Here is a 9672-nt window from a genome sequence, read left to right as displayed (position 1 = left end):
CAAGGTCAGAAACACAGGTGACAATCTGTCCCTGTGCTTTTCAGTAAATACTGTAGGGTCCACTTATTCTTGTTCTCCTCTACTTTATATCTAGTTCCTAAAAACAATAATAGCAGAAAATTCCAAAACTCTATCCTTTCCCACATATCCTACCTACATCATTCTAATTAAAAATGAAAACATTAATTGACAAATGAAGTTCTAATTTCTTTTCTTTTTTTTTTTTTTTTTTTTTTTTTTTTTTTTTTTTTTGGAACTGGGGATTGAACTCAGGTCCTTGTGCTTACCAGGGAAGCGCTTATTCCACTATTCCACTGAGCCATCTCCCTGGCCCTGAAGTTCTAATTTCAGAAAATGTTTGCACAACTTTATTCTAGAATCACGAGAACATTTTACTTTTCTATAGGAATGTCTTATTTATTTGAACTCATTCAGTAAAGTTATTTGGGATATGAAAAAGTACTTGATATCAAAAACTATCAAAAGTGAACAATGATAGAAATCCTTAAGCCAGTTGCATCCAAGTAGCTAGTTGGCGATTATTAACTTTCAAAATCCATTAAAGACTGATAAAAATACACTTGAACCTTTTAAACATAACTTAGTGTTAATAACTGGGTATAAATTCCAAAGATGTGATCAGACATCTGATGACACATATCAAGGCATTTCTTTTCAACCAAGGCTGTTATGAATAACAGCTGAGAATTGAAAGCAGTGTATGACTGTTGAATATTTGCAATGAATATAAAATTCAATGTTCTGGGGATAGAAGATCATCCATAATGAAATAATAGACCTCACCTTGCTCTTTAGCACTGACATACCTAAGAATAACAAAACTCTGTATTCAGATGTATAAGAACATAAAAGCAAAGCTATCTTAGACACTGCTGTTTTTGCAGGAAGTGAGTATGGTGGTATAAGAGCCATAGCATACGAATCAGAATATATGTGTCTATCATTTGTCTCCTGCAATTTGGGCACCTTATTCAATCTCCCAGAATTTCTTTAACTGCAATATTGGTAAAATTATATCTGCTTTTTTGGCCTTACAAGATAAACTGAACTTCAGGTGCATGTGGCAATCAGGCCTGCATTTGCAGAGCAATGTATATTAAGTATACAGTTCACCAGAGGCACTGTCCTGCTCTCTGTCCTTGGATCACACAATTACATTGAAGCACAGAGTTCACAGTGTATTCAGACATAAGAAGCACTGCAACCTTGAGTAAGTTGCCAACCTTTTTTCTCATCATTTTTGAAGCAGGCATGCTAGCAGCTATCTCATGTGTATTTCTTGAGGTTATTGGTATAGCAGAAAGTCCTGGGCAAGATGCTTAGAATATTGATCAGACAATTATTTCATTCACAATTATTAATTCTATTTTAAAAAGAAGGTTCTAAGTAGAAATATTCAGTTTCTGCAGCATGCATGGTCATGATACTTCCATTCATTAGTGGCCATGGAACTGGCGAGTCTCTACAGAATGGGTGAGGGTGAGGAGCGTTGGTGGAGGAACAAAGAAGGAATAAATACTAGGAGTAAGGACAGTGGGTGTGTTTGTCTGCAATGTGAGACCTATTTAGATACCACATTCAGGCAGGAGGGGAATGACAATGACAATGTGGTATGGAGACACAACCATACTCACCTGCTGTGCTTTCTATATAAAATGGTCATCTGGAGGACCTGTCCTCTAGGAGCCTAATAGTTGTGAGCTCCAGCATGGCATTTATCCTAACAAAATCCCAAGCTCCTCAAACAGTAGAGACCAAGTTTACCTCATGGCTGTATTCCTACCTGGCATTTGGTCAGGACTCATTAAACACACACGCAATGAACAACTACAGTGAGTACTGTTAACAGTTCAGGGCAAAGTGGCGAAGTGCAGAGAAACAGAGCCACTGGCTTTGCTGAGTGCTGACGATGATTCATAAGCAGTAGGGTCCACAGGAACCACATCGGGATCTTTGTGTTTACTCTACTAGACTGCCATTCTCTAAAAGAAGATTTTTTTTTTTAGCATAACATGACTTGTTCCAGTGATTTCCCAGGATCTAGGAAGGCCACCTGTTTGTCCTTTGAAGGTTTGGAATATCTTTTCCTACAGTTCCTGATTTATTGACATTACACTAGTTACATAAGCTTGGTCTGGGCTAAGCAACAGCTTAGCTAGAAGACATATATCTTCTTTCTTTCTTTCTTTCTTTCTTTCTTTCTTTTCTTTTCTTTTCTTTTCTTTTCTTTTCTTTCTTTCTTTCTTTTTTTTTTTTTTTCTTTTTTTTTGGTGGAAGCAGGGATTAAACTCAGGCCCTTGCACTTGCCAGGGAAGTGCTTATTCCACTGAGCCATCTCCCTGGCTGACATATATCTTCTAAACTCATGCTTAGTCTAACAAGGATAGTGATGAGAAAAACAGAATAAGATATTTGAGATGGCAAGTGTCTTAGATAACCTTTTTAACTTCTTGTTACTAGTATAGCCAGTTACTTCCTCGTATGTACAGAATTCTGAGTTCCACAGGCCATAGTCTGTGGTTGGTAAGGCTGGAATTACAGGTGGGTAAGAGTCAGGAGAATTTCACAGAAGTGTGGAACCTTTCTGGTAGGAATGGAAAACAGAAGAGGAATTTTACACATTGAAATTACGTGCCTCTGGGGAAAAGTAAAAAAGAATCCAGGCTTTCTGCATAGTACCATAAAACCCTATTTTCATAAAGGAGGAGAAATAAAATTAGGAAATGAAAGAAAATAGAAAATAATTTCAGTGTTGTCGGCTACCATGGATCCCATGTTGGGAAGTTGAGGTCATCACTGATTCTCCTTAGACTTAGTTCTTCATGAGGAAACTGGAGGAAAAAAAACAACCAAATAAAAACCTTTTACCTAAAATTATGTGTGTGAAACACCTGGCATATTATCCACCAAAAATATAAGCAAGTTAAATTTTGACTAAGGAGGAAGTACTATCATAGAAATTAAAAATAAGTACTAGAAAAGAGTCAAAGGAGAGAAAAAATTCAGAGAAAGAAAGGAAAGCTTAATAATTCCAAGAATAAATGATATAAGCATGCCACAAAACAAGATTATGAGTCAGAGTAGCTGCATAGACTCTGAGGGGGAGAGAAACTGATAAGCTGAAGAAATCACACATGTAAAAGTGATCTGAAACTTTGGAGAACCCACCCCAATATACGTAGGCATTAAAGGCTGTAGCATGGTAACCATATGAAGTGAGTCAATAGCAGACTTACATAGATGGCCATAAAAGCATAGCCTCAGACTTGAGTGCATAGCTCCAGATTTCAGGGAAACAAAAATGATAGATGCCCTCTTCTGCCCAGCAGGTTGCAATCTCATATAAAATATCATTTTAGGGCTGGCCAAATAGCTCAGTGGATTAAAGTGCCTGCAAACAGAGCAGGGGCCCTGCTCCCGGGGCACACTGAGACAGCATTGAGACTGCGTGTGGTGGTGCGTGCCTGTAATCCCAGCTCTTGGGAGGCTGTGAACAGACGGATCACTACATCTGGTCTAGTAGTGAGACCCTGAATACCCTGTAGACCTTTCCTTAAAATAATATATATACTGTGAAAGGGAAAGAACTTGTTCAGAGGGATGGAAGGAAGGAAAGAAGGAAGGAAGGAAGAGAGAAAGAAAGAATGAAAGAAAGAAAGAAAGAAAGAAAGAAAGAAAGAAAGAAAGAAAGAGGAAGGAAGAAAGGAAGAGAAAGAAAGAAAAAGAGACTGGATAGCTTGGATAATTGTACTGCTGATGTCTCCTGATCCATTGTAAGAAACACTTGATGCTTAATTTTTTTTCTTTTCCTCTCTTCTTTTTGTTTTTTCTTTGATAATTTTGTATGCTTATATCTGGTAATCTGAGCAACTAATTTGAAGGCAACAAAATGCAATATAACAGCCATTGATGACTTTCTACCATTTTGTTTAATGAAATTGTGTATCATTTCTGGTTTTTTTTTACTATTTTTTGATTCTCTAAAAAAAAAAAAAAAAAAAAAAAACAACTACCCATACCATGGATCTTCAATATAGAGCACACAGATGTTACGCATGATTTTCCACTCTCTGTTACTAACCCCAAGAGGTTATGAAACTAAATTGTGGCAGCAACACAATGCAGAACCCAGAATAAGAAAAAGAGCTCCCAAGTGAAAGCCACCAGCCCCCTCCTCATTAGATCAGCTCTCACCATATTTGCTGCTAATACCTACTATATAAGTTTGCCAAGGCCTTGGAATTTCTGAGCTTCAGACTTATGTGTAATGTGAACTTTTTTGTTTGTTTGTTTGTTTGTTTGTTTTGTATTTAGAACAGGGTGTACAGGATCTGCAGGGTCTCACTGTGTAGATCAGACTCATAGTGATCCTCCTGTTTATTGCCTCCCAGGCGCTGGGATTACAGGCGCGCGCCACCACGCCCTGTCTCAGCTGCCATCTCACCGCGCTTCGGGGGTGGGGCAGGTATGGCAGGCCCGGGGATCGAACCCCCAGCTCCTGTGCCTGCTTGCAGGGGCTTTAATCGAACCTTTGGCCTCTGTGTCTGCCTAAAGTGAATATTTTTAACCCCACCTACCTACTTAGCTTATGAAGTTATAATGACCAAGTGCAACATAGCAGAAGAAAGCTAAATAAGCAGTTGTTACTATGAAGGCATCAAGTAGATTATTACTAACGAGAACAAAGTATCTCAAGTCAATATCTACTTGTTAGATGGCTGGCAAACCAGTTAATTGCTGAGAATTCCATGTGAGTTAATGACAGTATATCCTCACTTCTCAGAACAAAAGGAATAAAGCACAACCCTTGTCATTTTAGAGCTCACAGTTAGTAACTGGCTGGAGTGGGTTGAAAATGATAACATGCTAGTACTCTTTCTCCTGGTAATACCTAAAGAATCATATTTCTCCGGCCATACCTCAGTGCTTCACAAAGGAAAATATGAAAAGAAAAATACTGGCCTGAACAAGCATCTGAGGAAGCAGCTCTGTTTTGCAGGTTACAGAACCTGCAAAATACACTTTATTTCATTTCCTTTTCAGCACGCTTCTGTGTTAGAAAAAATTAAGGGGAGCCCTATTTTGTAGATGCAGGGAGCTATGTAGGCCGAGATCCACATGGAAGGAGAATCTAGTTTACAATTCAGATTGTGTGACCCCAGCCATGTAATGCTGAATCAACTAAGGGGAGATGGAGGTTGCAAGTAGAAAGGACATTCTCCCAACCTGAGCCTAATATCAGCTATACACCGTGATTGATGCCTGCACTTACGGTTTACAGGGCCATTAACTTAGTGTTTATCAAAGTTTATCTAAATTTTGAAATCTTTAAATTTTCTAACCTCCAATCTAAGTAAATGCTTTTATTTGGATTTCAGTTGCTGTTATCCTTACATGCAGATGCTCTGTAGTTTGCTGATTAACAAAATAAAAGGTTCTCCATAGGAGCTAAAATATGCACTTTTATTTTCTCTCCTTATACTAATTCAAAAAGACTAGGCTGGGAAGTCATGCAACTCCCAAGTGCCATTAAACCTTTCTAGAGGAGTAAAGTATAATTTCAAATATGTAAGATTAGCCTGCACTTGCTGCTTACCTCCTAAGGTAAAAGAGAAATGATATTAGGATGAAAAATTACAGTAGCTATCCAATGTAAAAATAATTAAGAATATTCATATTTTCTTTCTCTCTCTTGTTGTTTCGTAGTGGTGGGGATCAATCTTTTATTTTAATGGTTAGCAAATTGGCTAGGAGCAAGCAGGGATAAAGAACGTGACTGATACCTGACCTACTTATCCAGGAAAGGAGCACAGTCACAGAGACATGGAAGTTTCACTCACAGCCACTTGGAAGGAGACGGAGTAAATGACTACTCGCCAGGAGCAGTCTGAGGGTTTTGATGGCCATGCCAGTCACCTGCATGCCGTGGTAGCAGCCTTCCTTCCTGCCTGCCTTAGTATTTATCACACAGACAACAGCAGGACATCAGAAGGTTATTGCTTCCTGAGCAAGTAGTTAGAAGCCATGGTAATTTTTATTTCCATTCTTAGCTTATCTTTCTATCAAATTAGGAGGAAAGTGGACTATGTGAGTTTTCATGTCTAGGCTGTTTCAGAAGTTGAAACTTCAGACCTTTGTTTTTCCAACAATTTCCAAAAAGAATTCCCTAACGGTTCCACACTGTTATACTATCTAAAGAGCAGGAGCACATCTGAAACTGAAACACAACAAATTAAAAAATGTCACCCATCCGGTCAGGTAGGGACTGGAGGGTAGAAGGACGTCCTTCTGGAGAGGATGATATCTGTCTGTTCTCTCTCTCTCTCTCTCTCTCTCTCTCTCTCTATATATATATATATATATATATATATGCATGCAATGGAACTCAGGACCACAGAGATAAATCTCTGGTCTTTCTGTATGATAATTCTTAATGAAAAGTGTGTCAGTGGTGGTACATGGGTGAAGCTCAAGGAGTATAATGGAGGCCTGGCATGTGGGAAAATCAGCAGTTCTGTAAGAAGCTCCTAGTGACTGGCTGGCTTAGAGAACTTTGTCTCAATCCGAGGATTCAGGATGCTAGTCACTAGGCTATTTCCAATAAAAATTTTAGAAATAGAATAATGTTTCAAGACCAACATTGCTACATAAAAATAGCTACAATGTCATCATCTGTTCATTTAAAACATTGAAAATGACAAGCTACTAGAAATTCAGGAATATTTTTAGAGGGAATATGCATTTTCTCTTAACAGTGCTGGGGTGAGTTCTAGAAAAATACTGGAGATGTAAGCTGTTATTGAGTCAATAGACAGTGGAGCACGTCCAGGAGGATATGTAGACTCCAAAAGACTCCTCTGTCCTCTAGGGCTGCAGCCTGGGCCACAGAGCATGGGAAACCATTAAAAACAACAACAACAACCACATTTAAATAGACTAGTATGATCCATTAAATTCTCTAAGTCATTTTCTCTCTTTGTAAAAATTGTTAACTATTTTATATGTTATTCCTCACATGAGAATTTATATTGATTGATGGGAGAACATTTAAGTGATGAACAATGCAGAAAAATATATTGTGACTGTTAGTTTACAATTGGTAAAGTTCAGAAGTTTAGCATACAAACTGTCAGTTCTTCATATCCAGGCAAAGAGTAAAGCAACACAGTATAGCTTCCAGAGTAATATTTAGGACAAAATACTGTTTTGCGTCAATAAACTTATATTTACCACCTGGTTTTGTGAGAGACTAGGGCCATGTATAACACACTGGGGTTATCAAATATCAAAGCAAAGCAGTAGATCTCACTTTCTCTCCCTCAGTCCAAACAGTCTCCTCCACAACCAGAACAATCCTCTGGCAATCTTTATAAGATTTTAAATAAATAAGCCATGTGGACAGTTTTATTGGCAATCTTCAAGTTCAAGTATGAATGACTGATGGCTTTTTAACCGGAGATTTTATACTTCAAGGAGGAATTTTCTGTTTAACCCCAAAAGCCGTCTGATTAGGAAAATAATTGTGTAGACAGGGAGTAGGACTCTAATTTTAATAAAGCGTTTTCCTGAGCCAAATTTATTTAACATCTTATAGTTCTTTGACATTAATGTTAAGAAAATCTGTTATTATATCATTATACAGGGTGATCAAAATATGAGGTGAATGTTTACTTTTTTAAAAAAGTGTAACAGTAAGAGACACATTGCCATTAATATCCCTCAAAATAATCTCCTTTGCTCTGAATACATTTATCCCACTGTTCTTGCCATTTTCTGGGGCAGTTCCAAAGGTTCTCTTTTGTGAATGCCTTTATAAGATAGGATCTAAAAATACATTGAATACTGCTGCATTCAACAGACAGGCAGAGTGATACAACCGTGAGGGTGTGTCTTCATACATTTTATTTACTTGATCTGGCACCCTGCAATTTCTGGCTCTTCATTAAAGTCAAAAAGCTCACAAAAGAAACTTGTTTTGAATTGATCCATGACACAAAGGCAGTCATGACAGCCTCACTAAAGACAGTCACAAAAGGGAACTTAGAGAACTGCTTCAGAAAGAGGCAAGAACAGTGGGGTAAATATATTCAGACTGAGGGAAAGTATTTTGAGAGGGTTTAATAAAGACAATGTGTTTTTGCTGTAATTAAATTTTTTAAAAAAATTTACACATTCATCTTATGCTTGAATCCCTCTTCAAAGATACATGAGTGGGGCTTGAATTTTCTTCCCAGAGGATACACTGTCCACACTAGGAACCAGATTATGTGTAAGAACCATGTCGTTGTTCAGATGTGTACCTCTGCAGCAACCGCTTCACTTCTGAGGACCTCAGTGTCCCCAGTTCTCTTTACCATGGAGGCTAGTGTACCATGGGTACACTAGTCAGGATGGCTGAGAAGGTTTTTTTGTGTGACTGGTGCTCAAATGCTCAGCAGGAAATAGTGGGCTGATCTGCTCAGCCAGACCCACAGGGACTCCTTTGCCCTTCAGGCTTTGCCCGTCTGTGCCTTTGCCTCTGGCTTCTGGCATTTCAGTTGAAGTAACACTTTGCAACAAGGGAGTGAAGTTTTATCCTGCGCATATATGAGCATTTGTAAAGTCTGTCCCAGCTCTAACTTTTTCTGAATGTGGATTTGTTTCTTTATCACCTTCCCATTCATAGTGCTTAATCATTATAGAAACGCAAGTAGTCTAAGACTTTAGCTGCTAAATTAAGGAGTGGTCAAAATGAATGTTCAGTTAACAGAAATAAGCCAACGTCCATGTGCATTCATTCTTATTAAAACCTCTGGTCTCTAATGCCTTCTTAGATGTCTTTTATGCTTTCCAAGAATTCTGCTTTGAAATAAAGAGGAATTGGACATTGAGAAGCTCAATTGAGAGGCATCTCTCTTCACAGTTCCTTCCAGCAGTCCCCACAAGTGAGGACATTCTCACCCCCCACCACCTGCCATCAGCAGCATTCTCCTGTGGTGAAAGCAACTGGAAACAGGACTTCAATAACAAATCCACCCGGCTAACACAACATAGACTTGTCTACAAAAGACTGAGAAAATACCTTTTTAAATACTTTTCTTTTCTTTCTTTTTTTTTTAAAATCAGTTCACAGGCCCCAATACCCCTGCATAAGATTTATTGAAAAAATGAATGACAGCCTTGTTAGGAGAAGCACAGCATGCTTTATATGGACATGATGGTATAAACCTAAGGATATTATATTCACTGTAGTGAAGAATCCAGCAGGAAGAACTCTTTTGCTTCCATAGAACACAAACTCAAATGGGTTTTCCAATAATGAAAAAATTTAAAGAGGTTAGAAAGACAGTACACTTCTGGATTGGAAAGGTATTTCAGTTTAGAAGACACCAAAATTCCTTTGCAAGAACCTTCTGCATCTTTCAGGTTGTGTGGGCCTGACGAGTTCTGAGTATCTACCATATTCTGAATTTCTACCATCCAGCAGCTTACCCGCTAGGTGCGTGACTCTCTCGAGAATTTGCCGCGTGGCTAATTCAGATTGAGATATTCAAATGACAGAGCTAAACAAAAAAGGGGATATATAAATGAATGTCCATTTTGTATTTGTGTATTCAAAATGGTTAGGATAGATATATAGTTACATTCTCTTAATGAATAGAGGGATTTGTT

The sequence above is a fragment of the Octodon degus genome, unplaced genomic scaffold, assembly GCF_000260255.1.
Source record: "Octodon degus isolate 3935 unplaced genomic scaffold, OctDeg1.0 scaffold00116, whole genome shotgun sequence".
Taxonomy (NCBI): Eukaryota; Metazoa; Chordata; class Mammalia; order Rodentia; family Octodontidae; genus Octodon; species Octodon degus.
The sequence above is the reverse complement of the archived record's forward strand: the minus strand, read 5'-3'. Positions refer to the sequence as shown.